The 12,752-nt window shown below is 44.6% G+C and overlaps 1 protein-coding gene across 3 annotated transcripts in view; it reads right to left on the bottom strand.

The window, feature by feature from the left end:
• LOC126188069 (glutamine synthetase 2 cytoplasmic-like) overlaps nucleotides 1–12,752 on the bottom strand; it is a 423,240-nt gene that overhangs the window by 176,253 nt on the left and 234,235 nt on the right. Inside the window, exon 1 of one of the 3 annotated variants that reach the window (XM_049929528.1) lies at nucleotides 12,046–12,116. The exons of 1 other annotated variant lie outside the window; for it this stretch is intronic. The gene's annotated coding sequence lies outside the window, so the exon portion shown is untranslated. Of the gene's footprint in view, nucleotides 1–11,600; nucleotides 12,002–12,045; nucleotides 12,117–12,752 lie in introns of those variants that run through there. One more of the 3 variants, XM_049929545.1, reaches the window with a different exon arrangement.

The following is a 12,752-nucleotide window of genomic DNA, read 5'->3' as shown; positions in this document are numbered from 1 at the left end:
GTTTTTGTAAAATTGTGGATTGGGTCATGAAATTAAAGATCTTCAAATGGCTCTGAGCACTATGGGACTTAACTATTGAGGTCATCAGTCCCCTAGAACTTAGAACTACCTAAACCTAACTAACCTAAGGACATCACACACATCGATGCCCGAGGCAGGATTCGAACCTGCGACCGTAGCGGTCACGCGGTTCCAAACTGACGCGCTTAGAACAGCACGGCCACACCGGCCGGCAATTAAAGATCTCTCTAAAGTAAGATAATTCAGGAACCAGAAATTTAAAGAGAGGAACTCTTAAGGACGGACGGACGGACGGACGGACGGTGGGGTACGTTGTCCCAAATTTTATCAATTTTTTTCCTGTTCCATTCGCTCATTCAGCATGTCTTTGCAAGTGTCCTAATCTCTGTCTTATGCTGATAATAAATTTGTTTTTTCTGCAATTTGTTACGATACTTCCTTCTGGACACAACTGAATCGTCAGCGAACAGTTTCTATCGCTGCGAGCCGGTTTGATAAGTCGTTTTCGTATATTTGACCGTTAGTGGTGCTATTTCGCTTGTTATGGGAACACACAACTTTACTTTCGCTTCTGTGGAACACTCGCCGTCTAGAATATCGTACGGGGGTTCTATTAACCAAATCTTCCTCGCTGGTCTCACACGTCTGCCATCATACTGTCTGTGATTGCATCTTTTATCAGTCGATGTTGTGGTACTGTATTGAACTAAAATTAGAACGATACCTACCAAGAAAAAATATCCGGAGCAGTAAGAATAGAAAAATGGGAAGTGACAAACCAATTTCCCTCATTTTCATTATGAGGTATAATCCTCCGTTAGCATCCAATATTTCAGATGAGAGCACTTAGCGACTTCTAACGAACTTTACACACAATTTCAAACGTTTCCGAAACTTTTTCTCCCGGAAACCCCCACAATACAACGAAACGAAAAAATTAATCGCTTACCACATTTTCGCCGTTTGTACAGTAATATTTCAACACCAACGACGACGTTTAAATTTATTACTTCTTCACTGTTACATCTATTCGCAACACATTTTGCAGGCAATATCCATTTATAAAATTGAATGTATCTGTAAAATTATGTCATTGTAGGACACACAATTCAGGAGATGTGTCAAATGCTGAAAAGCGTTTTATACATGGGAATTCGATTCTTTAAGAAATTGGGGTGGGGGAGTTACTGGTTAATATGTGTTACTATTGTTGCTATTATTCTTAACACACTGTCTTTTTATTGAAATATTGGACATTTGTAGCACAAATAAGTGGTGGTGACGGGGATTAGTTTTTGGGGTGGGTGCGGGGATGAAGAGACAGCAACGAACAGTCTCCCTTCCCCACCCCCCTCCCCCTTCCTCCCTCAACCTCCCGAAGTCTTGAATTCGCACCTGGCTGTAATACACTCGTTGTTGGTCACTGCCGAAAAAAGAATTTGTAGTGTTCTCACCAGTCTACGGCAATGGTCCCAACCTGGGGGTAATTATCCCTTCCGTCCTCCTCCCCCCCCCCCCCCCCCACTTCCAGGAGTAAAATATAATTTTCTGATGGGTAAAAGCAAAGAAAGATAATTACTGTTACCACTCATCTTCCTCACACAGGTATGCTTTGTACCATGCATTTGTGCCGTTGAAACAGACATACATCACACATGTAACTGTTCAGGCTTTCCCGGCGAGATCTTGACATGTGGAATAATCGGGTCTACTGCCGGATATTTGTATCGCTCTGGCACAATATTTCGGCCACGTAACTCGTTGCCTTCTTCAGCTGCTACCTGAGACTGCCGTATTGGAGGATCTTGTCCAATATTTATGCACAGAGGGCGCTGGGTGCTCTCTCTGCCGTTCGCGGCCGCCTGGTGCTGCCTCCAATACGGCAGTCTCAGGTAGCACCTGAAGAAGGAAGCGAGTTACGTGGCCGAAATATTGTGCCAGAGCGACACAAACATCCGGCAGTAGACTATTATTCCACATGTCATACATCACACATGTTTAAATATCTCGCGAAAATGCCTTGTCCGAGTTGCAGGTAGCTCCCAGAACAGACTAGAAGATGCTTCATTATTTATTTCACAGTAATGAACTAATTTCCAGCACATCACAACAGTAACTGTGTAATGGGTACTACACTATTACTATACACCATTAGTGGCAGCAGTAAGACAGCCTGAAGTCTTCCAAGTTCTGCATTGCAGAAGTAAGAAACAGCAATCAAGTAGGCACAAGCACAGTGAACATATTTTAATTTGGTTGGTTTTAGGTGTGTGTGTGTGTGTGTGTGTGTGTGGCTAAAGCAGGTGCCGCTAGAGAGAAAGCAGTGCAGAGGTAGCGTGTTTTGTACCTAGTGTCTACCATCAGTGTGCATAGTTTGCATCCTTTCCTGAGAACAAGTTGTGTACTGAGGCATAAATGTTAAGAAAAAATTCGATACGTTGCGCCGTTTCCGAGTTATTTAGCATTGAAGTTAGCCAATCAGATCGTCGCGCGCGTAAATTCAAGTATCAGCTAACGAGACAAAGTACTCGTTGGCAACACCGCCCTTGGCAGACCGCTTGAATGCGAGTGCGCGACGCCCCGATTGGCTACATTTTATGCTAAATAACTCTGAAACGGAGCAACGTATCGAATTTCTTTCTCAACATTTATGTCTCAAAAGGGAACCTCCCCATCGCACCCCCTTCAGATTTAGTTATAGGTTGGCACAGTGAATAGGCCTTGAAAAAATGAACACAGATCAATCGAGAAAACAGGAAGAAGTTGTGTGGAACTATGAAAAAAATAAGCAAAATATACTAACTGAGTAGTCCATGAGCAAGATAGGCAACATCAAGGATATTATGAGGTAAGGAACGCCGTGGTCCCGTGGTTAGCGTGAGCAGCTGCGGAACAAAAGGTCTTTGGTTCAAGTCTTCCCTCGAGTGAAAAATTTACTTTATTTTACGCAAAGTTATGATCTGTCCGTTGGTTCATTGACGTCTCTGTTCACTGTAATAAGTTTAGTGTGTGTTTTGCGACCGCACCGCAAAACCGTGCGATTATTAGACGAAAGGACATGCCTCTCCAATGGGAACCGACAACATTTGATCGCAATGTCATGGGTCAACCGATTCCTCCACAGAAAAACACGTCTGATATATTCTATACGACACTGGTGACGGCATGTGCTTCACATGACAGGAACATGTTGTCGACCCACCTAACTTTTACACTTGGCGAATGGGTAAAAAGATTCTTCTACCTTGCCCGATTTAGGTTTTCTTGTGGATGTGATAATCACTCCCAAAAAAGTGATGAAAACATGAGTGTCACATAAACTGCAACAAATGAATGCAACAGTTTCACAGTCGCACAGTTTTCCCTGTGCTCTGTCAAACCATATGTTTTTAACGTTTTCAAATTTTTCCGTGTGTAGACCGTCAAATCCTGCATATTTCGAAGCAAATCTGGACATGTCCTGGAATTTTGGAGAGCGAAGTTGATTATGTGTGAGTGCCTGAACTTTGATAATTGTCTGAAAATAAAAAAAAATAACTTTTCACTGGAGGGAAGACTTGAACCAAAGACCTCTTGTTCCGCAGCTGCTCGCCCGCATCTCGCACTAGCGTTCTCGCTTCCCACGCCCGGGTTCCCGGGTTCGATTCCCGGCGGGGTCAGGTATTTTCTCTGCCTCGTGATTGCTGGTTGTTGTGTGCTGTCCTTAGGTTAGTTAGGTTTAAGTAGTTCTAAGTTCTAGGGGACTTATGACCACAGCAGTTGAGTCCCATAGTGCTCAGAGCCATTTGAACCATTTTTTCCCCAGCTGCTCACGCTAACCACGGGACCACGGCATTCCTGAACTCACATTATCCTTGATGTTGCCTATCTTGCACATGGACTACTCAGTATATTTTGCTTATTTTTTTCATAGTTCTACACAGCTTCTTCCTGTTTTCTCGATTGATCTGTGTTCTGTTTTTCAAGGCCTATCCACTGTGCCAACTTATAACTAAATCTGAGGGGGGTGCGATGGTGAGGTCCTCTTGTCAGTACAACCTGCCCTGTAACATCCCTACAAGCATTTCACACATTTTCTGACCACCCTATATATATATATATATATATATATATATATATATATATATATATATGAAATCTTATGGGACTTAACTGCTAAGGTCATCAGTCCCTAAGCTTACACACTACCTAACCTAAATGATCCTAAGGACAAATACACACACCCATGCCTGAGGGAGAACTCTATCCTCTGCCGGGATCAGCCGTACAGTCCATGACTGCAGCGCCTTAGACCGCTATGCTAATCCCACGCGGCTAGCAGTACCAATTGCCTGATTGTTTCGTTAGTACATGTTTTAATAAAACACGTAGGACACTAAATTTCATTTATCTCTTGCTACTTTAAAAATGAAAGTGCTCGAAGAAAATTCTTTTTCATTCTAAACATTAGCCAGGCGTTAATTTTGGTTGCGGTGGGGGTAGCAGGGGGGGAGGGGTGTTAAAGTCTCTGCAGCAGGTGTAATGGTCTGAGAGAGGATGGAAATTACCGGTGTAAGCGTGTCAGCTCAGATCGGTATCGGAGGCGTTGCGTACTGGTGAGGAGATAGAGCCGGCAGGTCAGATTACGACCAGCAGCAGGTAGCAGGTGGAGCGGCGGCGCTGCAGAACCGGTTCGCGAAAGCTGAGAGGCGGCGCAGCGCGGCGGGCACGTGCTCACCGAGTGGCAGCCGTACACAAAGCCGCCTGCCGGCGTTGCCACCCGCTCCGCACACGCGACGCCCAGCCGCAACAATACGCCTACACGCGTGCTCGAGGGACATCTGCTAGGCCAACAGCTAGCAGACTCGTTCAAACGTCTCTGCGTCAAGCAATACGTGAGTGAACTGAACGCAAGAGTGGTCACACATTTAACAGCAGGATTGACAATCGTGCACGATAGAACCCATTGCGTTGTCCTCGATGGTGAGTGTTCATCGGAGGTGAGGGTATCATCTCGAGTGCCCCAGGGAAGTGTGGTAGGTCCGCTGTTTTCTATCTACATAAATGATCTTTCGGATAGGGCGGATAGCAATGTGGGGCTGTTTGCTGACGATGCTGCGGTGTACGGGGAGGTGTCGTCGTTGAGTGACTGTAGGAGGATACAATATGACTTGTGCAGGATTTGTGATTGGTGTAAAGAATGGCAGCTAACTCTAAATATAGATAAATGTAAATTAATGCAGATGAATAGGAAAAAGAATCCCGTAATATTTGAATACTCCATTAGTAGTGTAGCACTTGACACAGTCACGTCGATTAAATATTTGGGCGTAACATTGCAGAGCGATATGAAGTGGGACAAGCATGTAATGGCAGTTGTGGGGAAGGCGGATAGTCGTCTTCGGTTCGTTGGTAGAATTTTCGGAAGATGTGGTTCATCTGTGAAGGAGACCGCTTATAAAATACTAATACGACCTATTCTTGAGTACGGCTCGAGCGTTTGGGATCCCTATCAGGTCAGATTGAGGGAGGACATAGAAGCAATTCATAGGCAGGCTGCTAGATTTGTTACTGGTAGGTTTGATCATCACGCGAGTGTTACGGAAATGCTTCAGGAACTCGTGTGGGAGTGTCTAGAGGAAAGGAGGCGTTATTTTCGTGAATCGCTACTGAGGAAATTTAGAGAACCAGCATTTGAGGCTGACTGCGATACAATTTTACTGCCGCCAACTTACATTTCTCGGAAAGACCACAAATATAAGATAAGAGAGGTTGGGGCTCGTACAGAGGCATATAGGCAGTCATTTTTCCCTCGTTCTGTTTGGGAGTGGAACAGGGAGAGAATATGCTAGTTGTGGTACGAGGTACCCACCGCCACGCACCGTATGGTGGATTGCGGAGTATGTATGTAGATGTAGATTGTTTTGCGCAAGCACAAATAACCTCCTCTACACAGTCCAAGCAAGCTTGTACAAACATTAGCTTATGCTTCGAACATGTGGAGCTTTGGCGTACACGAGTTGCTCGTTTTATCCGGCTGTGCCTTTGGCTCTGAGCACATCTGAGGTCATCAATCCCCTAGAACTTAGAACTACTTAAACCTAACTAACCTAAGGACATCACACACATCGATGATCGAGGCAGGATTCGAACCTGCGACTTTAGCAGTCGCACGGTTCCGGACTGAAGCGCCTAGAACCGCTTGGCCACCGCGGCCGGCGGCTGCGCCTTTCTGACGTGGAAACGAACTATGGGAGAGCGTCACAGGGATTCCAAAGCCTAAAAAAAGCTGAACTGGCGAGGCTTGTAGATAAACGCAAACTTGCCCCTAAAGGCTTAGTTCCAAAGGTTCATGAGCTAGCTTTTAGTACACAGCAATGTACTACGAAAGGATTGCGAAGACCAGTTGTGACGGCACTGATCTGTCACATGTCACTAAGCGACTGAATTCTCGTAAATGTTTTGAATGGAAAATCATGACCTATCAATTATGGCGTATTAGCAGTCGTTTTCGTCACTTCGTGGGATGTGGCGAGGTGTGGCTTTGGGAAGTTTTTGGTAGTGGAATTGAAAACAGTGGAATTCCAAGAGGTTTTCCAACAGAAGTTCTCACAGGCAGTTGTGACACGAGTAAGCCGCTTTGAGTGTCTCTTAACTCAGAGTACTACAAAAATGCTTAGTGAAGGCCGCCTCATCAGAATGTTGCAGGAGGAATGAGTAGTTATTTTCAGATATACTAACAATCCACATAGGATTCTTGTTCACTGAACTGCAGTCTCACTGTGACTGCGTTCCGAAGGTTATACAAGTGAAATAGGAGGACATGGTTTCTTTTAATCTTGAAAATAAGCTGGGTAACTTTTAATTGTATGAATTTAATTAAATTTTTACTTCGTTGATAATGAAATTTCAGCTGCATTGGTACATAGGAGTGTGAATAATTATTAACTTAACAGTTGCACAATTGTGTTGGAACTGTCTAAGCACATAATCGGTTGCAGTCTTTTCCGCGTGTTGACCTTGGGCGTAGTCGAGTTGCTCGTTTTATCTGGCTAAGCCTCTGTGATGTGGAAAAAATATGAGAGGTCACTGGTTTGAACCACGGGAATTATGAAGACGAGAAAAGCTGCAGTGGCAGACACGTGTAGATAGACACAAAATAGTCCGTGGAAGACTACTTCCAGAGTTTTACAAACTAGCTTTAAGTATCTAGTAACGCACTACAAAAGTATTGCGAAGACAAGTTTAGTTTGATTATAGCATGCACAGAGGTGTTTAAGCAATCTCCCCGTGCGAGTGGAATGAGAAGACGACTTAATAATTGATATAACGTGAGGTCTCGTCTATCACTCACTTCACAGTGGTCTGCATAGTATGGATGTAGATAGGAGAGGAAAGGTGAAGTGTGGGTAGTAAATACTGGTTATTGAAACGAAGGGCCTTCTCACGTCTAGTCCAAGTGAGCTGTAGATATATCCACATCATAGGAAAAATTGTTTCAGGATGGACAGAGAAACATGTGAACGTAGTACTCTCACTGTCTTTGATTAGAAAACAGGATGAAAGAAGCTTCAACACCAAACGAAACACTGATACCAATATCATTTTTCGCATGCTGGCGGGGCTATAAATCCTTTGAATACACACACACACACACACACACACACACACACACACACACACACACACACACACACACACACACTTCTGTCCGGAATCAATAAATACTTCCGACTTTTCCTCTCTTGTTTGGTCTGAGTGAATTTATATTTTCAATATTGACATTTTTCTCTATGGCAGGTTGAATTTCTGTGTTCTTTCTTAAAATTACCTCATATGCCACATCCCTCTTTGCCTTATCGTGATAGGCTTTCGATTTAACGCTGTTGAAACGAAGATGGCATTCGTATCCTCTGACAGACTTTTTCTACAATTTACTGTTTATTTGGTTCATATCGATCGACATAATGTTGTTGAGGAGATCGCATCACAACTTATGTTTGCTCGTACAATTATGCACGTTATCGATATACACGATCAAGCATCTGTTATTTGTGATGCTTACATGACTGAAAATGGATCAAGCGTCAAGGAGGTTTAATAATATTAATGCTTGCACAAACGTATTCTCCAGATGCTCTAGTAAGCTTGCACAGAGAGCTCGACTATGTAAGATTGGAATTACGTGTGTGTGGGTGCCTCAGTACAAACACTTTGGTAGAAAAAAATGACTTAAATCGTGGTGACAGTTTCGAGGTCTGCTTCCTTGCATTGTTCTTAGAATAACGGACACTTAGACATTAGTTAAATAGTGTAAATTATGCCAAACGTTCCTTTCTGTATTTTTACTGCCGAAATGAATACCAATGCCACACATGAATGGGATGGCTGAATATGATTTGCACACACAGTTCTCGCCTCGTACTCACATTAGAACAAAACAAAAAACCAAACAAAAAATGCCCTTATCTGCAACAAAAATAGAAATATAGACATCGTCACATGTGTTCACTGCTCTTTTTAACCGATAAGTGCTTCGTTATAGGAGACGTTAAGTGACAGCAGAAAAAAAGCTGCGATTTTTCAGACCTTGATGGCCTGACGGTCAACTTGGCAGACGCCCTGTCTGCGCGCGCTGGCCGAGACCTTGCCACCAACAGTCTTATCTGGCTGGCTAGCTGTGTACAGACCTCAGTATCAGAACATAACTGCGTCACTTTCCGCAGCACGCTACATCCATGCTAAGAAGGCCGCCTCTCCCACCATAGCGGTGGACCTCACGATTTCCAGTCACGATCTGTGAGAACGTGAAACAAACTACAGCACAATGCAAATAATATGCTCCAGCAAAAGTGCAACGTTTGGCAGTATTTTGTTAACGCGGAGCGTTTCTTTGAAATACTTGCTATACTATTTTCCTCCTTAAGTATACGCCTCAAGATTTTAGCGACAAACATTAATACCTTTCGTGTAACACGGAATTTGAAAAATACACTTCCCGTGATTTGACTAAACTGTTTCTTGGAGTGTATGTGGAATACTCTTCCCGCTTTGTAGCCTGCGAATGGACAACATCGGAATCCAAATGAAGAGTAGCGAGCTCTTATGCTCTCAAATTTCGATCAAAAATTAAATACGCTGCTTCGAACTCATTAAATTTACCTTTGGACCTCTATTCACTTGCTGAATAAAAACCACCTGAATGTATATTATTGAGGTGAGCGTCGCATTGCTACTAGTGCCCTAGTCTTAGTGACTGGGTGTAACAGTATCTGAAATGTCACAGCAGGACGTTGTCACTGAGCCAGACGAATCTATCTGGATGGAAATCAGACTGTGAAACTATGCTATTCTATGGCAAATCATAATATTTTCATCTGACGGAGCGCTTATTGCTTCCTCAAATCTTGTATATAATACGATACTTCATGCAATATTGTGAAGTCTGGTTCTTTATTTCGTCAGAAAGTTAAAGTCGCACATCATCTCAAGTTTCCAAATAATGGTAATTTCAGTGTAGCCATCAATGATCCTAAACAGGAAGGTAAAAAAAGAGAAAGAAGAAAAAAAACAACGGAGGCGATACTAGTGGCAACTGGTGATTTGCTATACCGAATTATGTGTTTCTGCCAAGGCGACTTGTAAGAAAGAGTAATAGTTTAAAATTATAGCAAGTAGGCGTGGTATGAAAGATCAGAGTTCCTAATTTTGCTTTCACTTGCGACCCAGAACCTAGCAGCTATCAGAACCAAGAGATGCAAGATTTTAAACTGTACAACTGAGTGCACAGAGGTTAGGTGTACAAATAAAAGGAGATGTGACGGGAAACATATTGTGTACCTGTTTATTTACTGTACGTGAGACATATTCATAAACTAAAGTTCTGTAGTATCTGAATTCACTAGGATTGATTATTTAAATCTATGCTTTCAATGTCTCTACAATTATTATTACGCAGAAAATATCTAGAAATAAAGCCTAGGAAAAAATTCTGTGCCGATAAAGAACCTAAATCGAGACTCCGCTGGAGACTGCCTACTGATTTTACTTATAAAGAAAGAGCTATGAGCTTTGTGTGGTGAACCTCGATCAAAATACGATGATTCACTTTGTGATTTAGTTGCGCTTAATGTAATAGCAAAGCCACTCTGAAAATATACCATACTGAAGTACATAAATCATAACATACACCGCCCTTTGCATTTTCTACGTTTATGTGCAATGTATAGACATAATATTCACGAAAATAATATAAAGTAATAGAATGTAGCTTATGCTGCCTCCCAGTTTTTTTGATTTATAACGAAAAGTGCGATACATATGGAACGAACGTAGATCTTAGGTTACGCTGCACATCAGCCTCTTCTCACAAAATTTATCTCGTATTCACATACGCTGCCTTCGGCAACTCACGGCCAAACTGTGACCCTCGAACCTGAAGTATATCTTAGGCTACGCCACAGACAAATCACTACATCCAGCATTAATATTTTTTGACTGGGGGGAAGGGGGAGGGGTCGGAGGTGAAATGCAGTTCACATTGTAACCACAGTTCTGTACAAATTAAGAAAGAGACTAAATCCAGTATAGACTGACGAATCTGCTAAATTTGTTTTACCGGGGCAGTCCGTGCCAGTGAACTCAGACGAAAACAAAAAAAATGGTTCAAAGGCTCTGAGCACTATGGGACTTAACTTCTGAGGTCATCAGTCCCCTAGAACTTAGAAGTACTTAATCCTAACTAACCTAAGGACATCACACACATCCATGCCCGAGGCAGGAATCGAACCTGCAACCGTAGCAGTCGCGCGGTTCCAGACTGGAGCGCCTAGAATCGCTCGGCCACTGCGGCCGGCCAGACGAAAACGTAACGATTCAGTTCTGGATTTAGTTGCGTTTCTGTGAATAGTGAACGAAGGCTGAATGTATACTATGTCGAAGTAGACAAAACACTGCCGACACATTTTCAGCACTATGCAATTCTTGCAGGTTGTTGCAGTGGGCAGTACTGTGAACACGTTTTCTCATTGCGAATAAGCGGACGCGTGCGTTTCTAATCGGCGGCACTCGGGTGATTCGGGCACAGCGAATAAGCGGACGCGTGCGTTTCTAATCGGCGGCACTCGGGTGATTCGGGCACAAAGCAGGTCGCGCGGAAGTCACTGACCGGGGCGGTGAGAGCGAAAGTGAGAAGCCCGGCTGCTGGGGCGCCACCGCGTCCCACTTATGCGGCTGCCCGCTCTCAGCTGATAGCGGCGCGTCCGGCCAAGTCTGTAAACACGACGCCACGCCGCGCCGCGCGGACAAAGGACCGACGCGGGATTTAAAAAAAGGAAAGCCGGCGCCGCGCCGCAGGGCGCGTGTCTGACACACTTCTGTACACGTGCTGGTGGCCATCCACAGCTAAGTCTCTACGTGAAACACACAAAAGCAGTGCATGCGTACCAAATCCGCGACTACCGTGTTAGTACTTGCTAAGTAATTACAGGGTGGGTGGATGCAGGTTCCGAGGTTGCTACGATACGGGAATATGCGACGTGGAGTGTCACACACCTGAACACCAAAGCGGGAAAGAAACCAACCAAAAAAAACCCACTCACCTTACTGACGCGTCCGGTGCCAAACTGAGAAATTTCCACACTAATCTGTCTTTCTGCGAGAAAACAAGTGGCGAAACAAACTCCTAGCTCTCTGACGTAGCAGCGACTGCGGACAGCTTTCCCGCTCGGAGCAGCCAACGCTAAGCGGCGGTGTGCGGTCAGCTCCGAAGCATCTGTAGCACTGACGAGCGTGTTCGGCGAAGCGGCTTTTGTAAACACTTCCGAGACATACACGCGCCGCTGAACGGGTGCCAGCAGTCGTAAACTTGGCGAGAGACTGCGGAATCGCGCAGGAGCGACGCGGAAAAGTACTCGCTCGACGGGCGCTGTGTTGCTGCCGGTATCCAGGACAGGGGGGAGCTGTTTGTAAATACTCGCGCTGGCAGGCAGATGCAGAAAGAGAGAGAGGAAAGGAAAACGAACGCAAGCGTGACGAGAGACTCACCGCCGTCAGCTGCAGCAGGCCAGCGTGAAGAGGGCGCGAGGAGGGTCCGCGCGCGAATACGGCGCGCGCACGCCCCCGCCGCTTTATATAGCAGTGCGGGCGCCGGCTGCGCGCGCATCAGCTGGCGGCTCAGCTGATCGCGGAAGGCGACCATTACTCACTTTGCGGCCGCTGATACCCTTCCTGCTTTGCCGCCAATGAAAACTGCACGCCGCCCTCTCGTCCACAGCCCGTGCCCGGCTCACGCCAACTCGCCGAGGGCGGACGACAGGCGCCAGCCGGCCCCTATGTTTACGCTACGTGCCAAACACGGCAGGCACGTGAGCACAGAAGGTGGCTCTTCTACTAGGGAGGAGAAACAACCGGTTTTCGGTTACAGAGGATTTTTTCAGCACCAGTTTAACCCGAGTGTTAAAGCTGCTCAATATAACCGGTTTCTGAAATAACCAATTTTCAATTTTTTATTTCTATTATTTCTTTAATAAACAGAGAAATCGAACAAACATCGAAAAATTTTGACTCACTCAGTCTCGAGATACGTAGAATGAAAATAATAAATTAAATAGGCAAATAAAAGAAAACTCACTTTCTCCATCGTTTGGTGCTTTATTCAAAAGTTATAACTGGTTCAAAACTACAGAAAACCACCAGTATTCGCCTATTCGATCATACCGGTTTTTGGGCATTACAAATAATCAGTGCTAAAG

This window comes from Schistocerca cancellata, chromosome 1 (assembly GCF_023864275.1).
Source record: "Schistocerca cancellata isolate TAMUIC-IGC-003103 chromosome 1, iqSchCanc2.1, whole genome shotgun sequence".
Classification (NCBI taxonomy): Eukaryota; Metazoa; Arthropoda; class Insecta; order Orthoptera; family Acrididae; genus Schistocerca; species Schistocerca cancellata.
Note: the sequence above shows the minus strand (reverse complement) of the source record. Positions and strands in the feature narration are given on the sequence as shown.